This window comes from Curcuma longa, chromosome 15 (genome assembly GCF_044706935.1).
Source record: "Curcuma longa cultivar G26 ecotype Majalengka, Jawa Barat chromosome 15, ITB_CL_G26_1.1, whole genome shotgun sequence".
In the NCBI taxonomy this organism is placed as follows: domain Eukaryota; kingdom Viridiplantae; phylum Streptophyta; class Magnoliopsida; order Zingiberales; family Zingiberaceae; genus Curcuma; species Curcuma longa.
Window position 1 is genome coordinate 855782 of NC_133875.1, and position 12182 is coordinate 867963.

Genomic DNA, 12182 nt, shown 5'->3' on the forward strand with positions numbered 1-12182 from the left:
ATTTTGAAGGATCCTAAGGTGAGTGAGGAGGATAAAAACGGTATAAGAAACGAAGAAGTTGAAAATTTTATTGTTCATGTTGATTTTATTATATTAGAGATGAACGAAGATCTTCGGACCCCCATTATTTTAGAAAAGTCTTTCTTAGCCACCACCGGAGCCATAATTGATGTTAAACTCTCTTTGACGGTTAGTAAAGATAAAATTGCATTTGATCTATCTGAGGCTACTAATCAACCTTTTGTTGAGAATGTTACAGGGTGGATTGTACAGCAAGTGGCGAAAGAGGAATCACATGGGCGTTCCCTTGACGACCCTTTGAAGTTGAGCATATTTGATGGAGGCTCGAGAGATGGTGACACCAAAGTTAAGAAGTATCTTATTCCTACACGAGTAACGTTTAAGAGATATGACAACCCTTTGAAGTTGAACATATTTAATGGAGGACCAAGAGATGGTGACACCAAAGTTAAGAAATACCTTGTTCCTACACGAGCAAGGTTTAAGAGATATGACAACCCTTTGAAGTTGAGCATATTTGATGAAGGACCAAGGAATGATGACAGAAAAGTTAGAAAATACCTTGTTCCTACACGAGCAAGGTTTAAGAGATACTCTCTTAATGAGTCTATTAAGAGAGGAAGGAAGCACAACTTCCTCAAACCCCACGCTTCAGATTGAATATAATAGGGGTCAAGTTTATGACCTAAAGCACTTCTTAAAAGGTAACCCAAATTTATTTTGCATTTTAGTTTTTCAATTTTCTTTTGTTTTGTAATTTAATATTTTAATTTATTTTTTTATGTATGTCCAAGACACCCAAGAGTACCAGGTCTAATTTTTCTGAGGAACCAACAAGAACCACGATCGTGGTTCATTCGAGAGTAAAAGGCTAAAAATTTCAATAGAGATAGCATCAACCCGGCCTACCCATGGTGAGCACCACAGTCGTGGCCCCTTTGCACACTAAAGAGCGAACATCTATCTCCAGGTCATTTCTATCTAGCTCAATAAATGTTGTTTATACCGTTAACTCCTTTCTTACATCGAGTACAATGCGATATTTAAGTTTGGGAGGAACTTTGGTTAGTTTGGTTTTAGTATTTCTTTTGTCATCATGTCTTTTTATTTGCTTTTATTTCATGCATTATCATGTTCATCATGTTTATCATATTTCTATTTGTTTGTTTCTTATAGCACGACATTAGCATGTTAAAATTTAATGTGTTTTTGAAAGTATGGTTATATCTTTAACGATTTATTTTTTGTATTATAGTAGTAGGACGAGAGCATTGTTGAGTTGGAAAATTTCATTGTTGGTCTACTTGTTAAGTATCTCCTTCACATAAAATTTGATTTCGAGAGTTAAAGTATCTGAAAATAATTACTATTCATTACATTAGACTAGTACTTTAGTTTCTTTGGGGACTCCCACTATATTTTGGTTATTGGAGAAATACTTAAGTTGAGAGATTCATCGAAAAAAATAAAAAAAAAATTATGTGAAAGATGTGAAAAAAATAAAAATAAGAAGCAAATTAAGTACCCCTTTGAGACCAAGTGGTTACTGGAAAAATACTTATTGCATCTTAGATTATCTTGACATCGAGTGCTCATTTAAGACCAAGTGTGGAAAATGCAAAGCGTTAGAAAGGACAAGCCTTGCGAATGGTAGGTAATGTGCCTCTTGTGTTGGAAATTCTAGAAACACAATGGAATGATGAAATGACTTGGATTAGTAATAGATGCTTTAGAGTTAAGTCACATTGTGAAATAATTCATATGTCTATGCTCATTAATCAAACTACTTGATAGGATTAAATGAATTCGCTAGGGATGATGATGTTTCATTCACGCATATTAGTTTTAATTGTAGGTTTTGGTTGAGGATAAGCAAAAGTTTAAGTCTGGGGATATTTGATGTGTGTAAATCATGCATAGGTTTTTAGTCTTATTTAGCATAAAAGCTTATTCATTTCATCTTTTTAGTTCGGATAACTGCTGTTTGTGTATTTTAATGACATGACGTGAAGATCTTGACGTTGGAGCATGTTTGGAGGCGCAAAGTTAAAGGAACAACATTGCAGCATAATCCACAACCAAACCATAGTAGTCACCACGGTCGTGGATCATCTAGGAAGTCAGATTGCCCGTGGAGGATCAATTAGAGGGAGTAGCAAGTTCTATGGCCAGACCGTGGTAGTGATCACGGTCGTGGCAACTACTGAGTATAACAGACGATCAAGCCATAACACACCACAAGCAGGGCGTTCTATGGCTGTGGTGCATCAAAGACCATGCTACCCTATTTTTAGGAAATTTTGTTAGCTCCTCTTATTTTTAGAAAATTCTATTAGCCTCTCCTTGTTTTTAAGAAATTCTATTAGCCGCCTCTATGTTTTAGGAAAGTATATTAGGGTTGCCCTACTCTTTAGAAAACTTTGTCAAGGTTCTAAAATTATAAAAAGAAGCAAAGGGGCGGCTACAAGACATCTGGTAATCTGGTGATCGGGGGATCGAGGAGGAGACCGCATCGAATACATCAAAAGAGCTACAACGTCAATAACTTATATTTCTAACATTATAGAGTAGTTTTCTTTATTTTAGGATTAGGAAGTAACCCGATATTAAGTTGATGATTGATGTTTGTGATTTCTCTTTTATATTCTTGATTTAGTTTTAGCATGATTAACTATTAATGTTTAGAGATTAAGGAATGAACCAAGATGTGAACGCTAATCTCGAATCTATAGAACTAGACTTGAGTCTTTGATTACGAAAGTAGTTCAAACTCTCTTGAAGATAACATTGGTTGTCACAGAGCATAAATGGTCTATCCTGATTTTGATTCGATTATCATGAGAATAAGAGTCATGTTAAGGTAGATACATCGGTGTATTTCGAGAGGAAACATCGATTACCTTAGGGTAAACCACCTTCAAGCATAATCTAATATTGAGGTAAAAGAGAAAATCACAATTTAATTGTCAACGGTCATCGCGATGAAACCGAAATCCTATGATTGTCTTAAGATTTCCCATCACTTTCATTTAGATTTCTTAGTTCACTTTAATTTCATAGTTATTCCCTCATTTCGACTTGTCTAAATAACCTCTTTTTTACGTAAACTGGTTAGTCAACAATACGATCCCAAAGGACGATTAATTTATACTCCTTCCATTCACGACTAGGATCGACCTAAAGGGAGAAAGGAGTCTAAATGGCCTTTGGGACCACCCTGTCTACACATCGCTGCGCTCGTACCTTCCATTCAGGACCCTGTTGCTGAAAGGCTACAAGTTAAGAGCTCGAGCGAATGCGAGAGGGCATTGTAAGATACCAATCAAGAAAACCTAGATAAAGTAGCAGAGGTCGGGTCCAAATAAATTGAACAATGTTTATTACTTGACGACAACCATGCATTTGCAGTTTCGCACAACATTAGTTATTTTTATGATTATATTCCAATCAATTCATGTCTATCGTAATCATAATGTACCTTAAATGTTATTCCAATGTGAAAAATTAAAAATAATGAAAAATGAATTATTTTTAAGTAAATAAAATAAATTTTTATGTAATTAAAGTGTCGTGTCAAAAGGTAGTTATTTGTTAATACTCGAACCAAAGTTGAGGGAAGACCTAAAGGAAAACAAGAAGCTCAACACAATCTCATTGAGTCATAGTTTTTTTTATCGCTTGCTCACATAATTTCTCTCAATATCTCTTGACATTACAGAAATAAAAATACCAAAAGATATTCACCAATATCATATACCAAATTCTATTCTATTTAAATTTAGCATTTTGAATTATTATTTAAAAATTTTAGATAACTAATTAAGGTAAATGAAATTAATATTTTGATTTTTTATAGTCGAGTGGAAGTTGGTTAGGGCTAAATAAAGTTTATTATGTCAATATAGTGATTAAGATCAAGTAAGTTCAAATTGAACTCAAATTAGATTTATTTTGATTTATTTAAAATTAAACCGAGTTAATATAGCATTGTTTGGTTCAATAGTATTTAATTAGGTTAGTTATATTTCATAAATTTAGGAATTATTTAGTAATTTTATTTATAAGTTATTTATCTTCTCTCATTTCTCTTTCACCTGTTGTTTGTCCGTAGTCGTCGTGACTCGCACACTAGCCGTCCCACAGTCTCCCACCGCCTAAAGTGCTCAGGGTTCGCAAGAACGGTCATGGCGACCGTCGCGGACTCTACCGTTTCAGTTCCAATATCATTTTACGGAACAGTTGCGACATGGATTTATAATAAAAAAATAAAAAATAGAGAATTAGTAAATTTTTTTAAATAAATGTATAAATTACATTAGTAATAAAAAATAAAATGCATAGTATTTATCCCCCGGTAATAAATTTTTCATCGTATTGTTATACAACTATCACCCACCATTTGACCAAATAAATAATGATATATAATTTTGACTCATAAACTTTTTAAAAACTCACATAATAAACTATTATTTATTCATAAATAGATCTTTAAGCTTATAATTGGTGTTTAGAATGATAATTCAACAATCATGATAATGAGTACACATATTGAACATTTAGAACTTTATTGTTATATATAGGATAGACATAAATTATAGAAAAAATAAAAGATAGTAGATATTTATAGTTTTTATTTAGAATCTAAGTCAATTAATTCTAGCTTAAAGTATCGAAAGACACATTTTCTTTATCTAAAGTGTGGATGTGGATTTGGATTTTTTTTTAAATTCAATCTAAGTACAAAATTATATATATTTATTTAATTCCTTTTTCTTGTATATTTACAAAATTATGAGTCGTATAAATACAAAAAGGAAATATTCAAAGTTTTAGAATTTTGAAAGTTCATAAATTTAAATTCTAATAATTTAAATTAGGTGTGCAATAAATTTAAAATCTAATAAATTGTGTCTGCTCATCAAGCATTATAACGTTATTACTCTTTGATTTGTTTAATGAGTTAATCACAAAGGATTATAATTTATTAGTAATTATGAGTATAATTACAATCATTTTAATTTTCAATTTCTTTTTAATACATTTTCTTAAAAATAATTAATGTTGTGCTAACAGTTTGAGGATGTGCCTACAACACTAAACAAGATAATAAGAATAAATGATAAACAATCATATCCTAATCCTTCACATCAAAAACTGCATTACATTTCTATTTAACTAACAACTTGGTTTCAATCATGCTTATATGACAAAAATATATAGCTAATATTTATTTTTGAACCACATAAAAATAAAGAATTCTTAATAACTTAATTGATTAAACCAAAAAAATTCAAAAACTTATCTTAAACAAGATTGTTTGCCAAATATATTGGAAATGATGGTAGAAGAAATCAAACGAAGGAGGAGCTTAGCTGACAGTAAGCCAAAACTGAATATGTTCAAATTTCAATATGATTGTGTATGTTGTCAAATCCTATAAAAAAGAAGACAGTGATGTGATAGACATATCAAATCTGTCTTTTTTCTTTGAATTCAAACAAAACATTAAAAAAAAATCAAAGCAAAGTCAAATATGCCTTAAATGCAAACAAAATAGTAAAACAAGGATCCAAAATTCCAAGTAGTTCCGTTCCATGTCATTTTTTTTGTTTTTTGTCGTTATAATACCCAAGAATGTCATCCCATAGCAACCAATGTTATTTATTGGAAAGTTGACACGGCATGAGGCATTCCCATGCTGGAACGCCCATTCCGGTCATTCTGCATCCGTGCCGACAAACCATGAAAGTGCTCACCACCTACAACAGCCTCCCTACTCACTCTACCTATTGCCTGTCACGCCCTCTCTCAAGTAATTATTAGTATCGATGGAATCAAAATATCTCCACAATGGCATAATATTGTCCACTTTGAGCTAAGCCCTCATGGCTCTGTTCTTGAACTCTTCCTAAAAGACCTCATACCAATGGAGATATCTTCCATCCTTTTAAACTCATTATCTTTTCCATGTGTTTTAGATGTGGGACTATGTTTGCACTCTTGCAATCCAACAATCCTCCATCAAACAAAGGACCACAGGCCCCCCTCAAACGGAAAGCCTCCGTTTGATGTCCGAATCCTCGACCCACCAGGACCTTCTACCCCTCGATCCACCCGACCTAATAGGACTTCCTGCCTAGTCGCAACTAGGACTTTCTGCCTGGTGTCTGGTCCTCTTGATTCAGACACGGGAGCACCCACTTCCTTTGTTTAAAGGTTCAACCCACATGGTTAGATCTGGATCATGGCTCTTCCGACAGTTAGTCCGGTGAAGAGCGACCTCGCTCTGATACCACTTGTTAGTATCGATAGAATCAAAATATCTCCACAATGGCATGATATTATCCACTTTGGGCCTAAGCCCTCATGGTTTTGTTCTTGGGCTCCCCCAAAAGGCCTCATACCAATAAAGATATCTTCCATCCTTTTAAACTCATTATCTTTCTCATGTGTTTTAGATGTAGGACTATGTTTGCACCCTTGCAACCCAACAGTAATTTCTCTCCTCTCCCTCGATCATTCTTCTCTACTTCTCTCTCCCTCTCTTCCTGTAACTTTGATGTCAATGCCAAGCATTTCGCATGTCAATGCCAACCCAACTGACATAGGTTAGTACTTTAAACCTTTCTCCTTTGATCACCCTCTATTTATCTTGGTTTTTCTAAAAGTAAGACTATAGCAATTCTAGAGATACTAGTAACAAAAATTTAACAAGCATTTTAACCTAACAACCATTAGCTAAATTCATCTTGGCATGCTTTTGTAAATGCCAAAGCACATCGATTATAGTATGATTCTCTTCAAATGGGTGGCATAAGTCATATAAGAGAATAATACAACAGAGATCACTTGTGCCAAGTAGTGTGGGTTTTAGTAATTTACTAGAATAGAAATTGTGTCATCCAACATAGTATAAAATGTGAAACCATAGATTATCTAGATCAAATTGACAAGATATGTTGGCAAATTGAATGCACCAAGCATGTGCTCGAATGTGCCAAAAATATAATGAAATCAGATCTTATAATGCAACTAAATAAAAGAATGGAACTCCACTTATCATTCCGTTTATTCCTATTCTTATTCCTCTTTCATTCCCTCTTACAAAACATATCCTAAGGGAAGTTGAAGTTAACAATATAGACACATAGGAATTATAAGCTATCATGCAAAAGCTACTAGTGTTAAGATTGATAGCATGGTTGCACATCCGATTAGAGGGGGAGGGCATAAATAGGCGGCCCTCACACAAATGTAAACAATGAAACTATTAGTAGCATATATGATCATGTGTGTTGTTGTTCATATCAAAAGTATGCAATGGAAATAAAAAATAAGATAAAAAACAATGCTAACAAACATATTTAGTGTGGCTTAGAGGCCCCACTCTAAACCATAAGCTATGACATGTCTAGCGTTACCCCTAAGTTAGTTATACTAGAACTGCCTCTTCACAAGAGGTATCGGGGCACATCTTTTTCAATTTCAACTTTCGGATTTATAATGAAACTACTTTTATCTAATATAATGAATGTAAAGCTAAGATTGAAACAATTGTCAAGAGCTTGACTTGAAGCTTTTAACCTTATGCAATCTCTTGGAGACCTTTGAGCAATGTTAGCGCATGTTCAGAGGAGTATTTGAAACTTTTTCATCCAACCCCGCAAGCTCAAAACTCCGCAAGATATTTTATAAGCAAGGTTCCAATTGACACATTATGTTCACCTCTAGTCAACTAATGGCACAAGTGATATTGAATAACCAAGAACTATATCGCTAGTCAATTGAAAATGTTGTCTGGTCAACTGCTCAGACTCTAATTAACTTGACTAAACCTCTAGTTGACATTTGTTCAAACAGAAACATTATGCATTATGTTCAAGAAACATGTTTAGCCAAATCCTCAATCGACTAAACTGCTCCAGTTGACTGAATGCAACTTCCAGTTGCTAGTTAGTGGCCACTCTCAACTTACTTCTTCGTAAGCCTACATAAAGTTCCAGAACCAAGTAAGGCAAACAATAACTTGGGACCAATAGTCTCCAGTTGAAGGTTTCAAACCTAAGTCACTAGATAGCCTATCCCTACCGGATAAAGACATCATCCTAAACACACCATCCCAATGATGCTACCCCAAAACACGATCTTTAAGATTACATTTCACTCACATAATCCCCACACTTTTGTACCTCCAGGTCTTCGATCTCATTAATACTCCTCACCCTAGAGTCTATGTCACTGAGCTCTAGTCCATTAGATGCACCAAACTCACCCAGCATACACTTTGCCATCCAATCCTTGCCTCCAAGCTCACCTTGTTTTAAACCGCCATAGAGTTCACCCAGCATCGAACCTTTAGTCCATCAGATGCATTAAGCTCCTCGAGTTTGCGTCATACCATTTGATCCTCCTTGTCTTTTAAGTTCACCTCGTACTAGGCCTTTGGGCCATTGAACCTACAATCTCATGATTGCACCAGCAATCATTAAATGCTACTTGCTCTACAATCCACCTCACTAGGCCTCCAATCAATTGGATGCACCAACTTCCTTGATTTTGTTTAATGTCAGCTAATCCTCCTCGCCTCAGAGTTCACCTTGTACTAGACGTCTGAGCCACCAAACCTACAGTCTCACAGTGCATCCACAACTGTTCAATGCTTGCCCTAGAGTGTCCTCCAAACTCTTCTAAAATTCTAACACTCATTTGAGACCTCCAAACCATTGAGCACAAACCACTCAACTCTACTGAGTTAACTAGCTCGGCAAGTTTTAAGTGCGCTAACTTGCACATATCAAAAATATAGAAATACAGGTAAAAGCTAATTTAAACCCTTGCTAAACACATTAAAACAACTTACTCAAACCCAATCACTTGGGAGCATTGTTTCCTCCAAGAACTAGTTCTTTAGATCAATCCATTTCAATAGATGAGCATAGAACTTATTGTTGACCTGTAGTTTAATCAAAGATTAGAAATCAGTTGCTAAGACATTTGTGCCTGATAACACAAGCTTCAAGCAGATTGAGCAAGACTAACTAGGGACACCATCTATGATCTGATTCTGATTACTCCAACCAAGAGTAATGTGGTATGCAAGAATTTAACATGCATCTATATTATTTAACCCTTTGCACACTAGCACCTTGCTGGATTTCTATGATCTGTAGCATACATGTGGTATGCAAGAAAGGGCTGAAAGTCACTATGGTCTATTCAAAATGCACATTTTTGTTGAAGATGGATCCAAATTTCACAGTAGGGGGGCCTTGAATATGTCAGAATATGCAGACTAGCTATGATACATACTGGATGCATTTTCAGTTCTCAACATAATGTTGGCATGCCTTGATGCCATAAGCAGTTTTATTCTAATTCTGTGATTATATGGCTGCAGTAAACAGAACCTTAAATGCACCATAAGAAGGTTTATCCTGATTCTTCGATAAAAAACAACACAATATGGCTGCAACAACTGTGAACTTATAATGCAGGAGACTTTAAAATTACGCAAACAATTACAAATTCTAGGAAAAGTGAAGTGATGCATATGACAATGAAATTTAGAGAACTTTTATGAGATTTGATGAACCATGGATGCTCATCAAACATAAAACTGTTTGGAAGCTGAATGAAAAAGATGAGTGAAATTAGCTAGTACACAAGGTTTACAATCTCAGTAGTTTGTGTCAGAATCTGTGCCGGTACCAGTGGTACATCCAAAATTAGACAGGCAATATAGTTTTATGGATATTTATGCCAGCACAAAACCAAAAAAATTGCCAAAGACTACATGATCAGCCACAGTAATCAATGGTGTAATATGCACAAATCAATGACATTTGTGAAATGCTAGTTATAAAAGGTATGTCTAACTGCATACTGACAGGAAAAAGAATGAGGTAACAAGAAAGAGGGTTAAGATAACCAAAATAAGCCCAATTCCTGCAAATTGGTCAAGGAAAAAATCATCCACAACCTGTTTCTCAAGCTCCGAGACCTGATCTCTGCTTCCTTCCATCTCTCCTCAGCAAGTTGAAGCTGTAGGAACCCCAAGTATGCCAGAATGAGAGCAAATAAACATGACCCTGTTAACAAAAGCTTGGTAATAGCAAACCTTTTCAAGCAGGCTGTAGTTCTCTTCTTCTAGCATATCCAGCTGCAAGTCGAAAAAAATGAGTCTTGTTAATAAATTCCATTAAAGATGAGTTTTGCAACTAAAATCATTCAAATTGATCTAAGATTTTCTCATCTGTAACATTGGCCAAAAAAAAAGCATGAAAGAGTAGCCTTCTCTAGGCATTTACATTGTATAACTCCAGCAAGAATAATTTTCTTAGATATGACAGAGATGAAGTACCTTATCTTGAAGTGCAGAGGCCTCACGCATTTCACCAGGCTCCCTAGTTTTCACATGCCTTATGTCTGGAAAAAATCTGTAGCATAGATTAACAACGACTAGAACCAAAAGAGCACAGCATTTTATATGATCTGTAATAATTTATCAGAAATTAATATAACCATTTTAAAGCAAGTGAAGACTTAAAACCAGCCAATTCAAGAATGTATTTAGGAGACTGCATAAGCACTCTTTTTGCACCGGTAAACAGTGAAGGACTGTTGCTTCCTCCCATGTCTACAAATGTTGCAGAGTAGCAGGCACATCCACCATCAAAGAACAAAGTATGAAATCAAATTCAAACTATTCAGGAAGTTAATTAACAACCACCGAACTACATAATGTGACATGAATTTACAAGCCCTGGTGCTTTATATCAAATGACGGAAAGGCAACCATTTTACCTCTTATCTCTTTGTTTCTCTGCAGGATCTATATTAGGAATAGAAGAGGGGGTCCTTATTGTTGTTTTAATTTGAGGCATCATTGGTGCAGTGCGAACTCGTAGTGTTGATCGGCCGGCTGATGTAGATCGAATAACTGGAGCTGTTTCAATGACATTCCGACCTAGCTAATCAATTTTAAAAAATAACAGCATTAGCATGATACACGCCTTCATCTGAAAACTAGATTAAGAGTTCTAATAATTCTACTCATTCATGATCACAAGCAAAGTTTTCATAGTCTAACCTGCTGGTGTAAATTTCAGAATAGTAACTATGATACATACCCATTTCTTTCACAAAAAATAAATAAATATTCATAGCCATAGATCAAAAAGACAGATCTTGCATTATGTTTTTTATAGGCCAAACTTCAGCCATTGGTTGAGCTTCGTAATCAGCAGATGACTCTTTGAAGTTCACTTCACGTTAATTATGCGGATGACAAACAACCCAAATCAAACTTATCAGACTTGGGTTAGATAAAGTGAGGCTTCAATTCATTGATCTACTTGCAGAATTCTGAAAAGCAGTCTAGGCTACCACACGCACAGACACCTAGGCATTTTTTACTAGGAATGCATTACCTAAAGATGCAATCCCTTTAGGTTGTTTGGAGTGGACAAGGTGGCTAGGCAAGCCCTAAGCAAACCAAGTAGATCATCATGTACTAAGAGGAAAAAATTTTAGTTAGGTTCATTTGATCACTTAGACGAGGATTTTTTGGATGTTTTTTATCTACTAAAGAAAATTAATTCTTGTAATTGTAAACCACTAAACCAACTTTTGTGATTTGCTAGGATGCAATTTGTAAGTGAAATTAAATGTGTTGTACAAATAATAACCACCTTAAATATTAATTATATGCATGTCACAATTTTTTTCTGAAATTATGAATTGAAGGATTAATTAGTATTATTTGCTTGACATATTACAGTCCTTTGCATCAATATAAATATTTTTAATATCTCTAATAGAGACCTCATATGCCCCACATACCAGCATATCACTTTTTTTAATCCATCTTTATTGATTAGAATTAAGGGTCAACAATGAAACACATGTATACAATAATCAAGCCTACCGATATTATAGGTTTGGTTGGCCTAGATCAACCCTAAAAGTCAGCTACTTATTTCTAATGATATTCTACAATTTTATCTGTTTTGGGCATATCTAATAGATGAGAAAAAAAAATTCAAGTCATATTTTAGTCATTTCTAAAGAAAGAATCTCTTCAATTAGTTATTGTAGGCACATAAGATAGTTAAGGTTTAACTTTTTTAAAAAAAAATGTTGTTCTTTATTTTTGTTCAAAC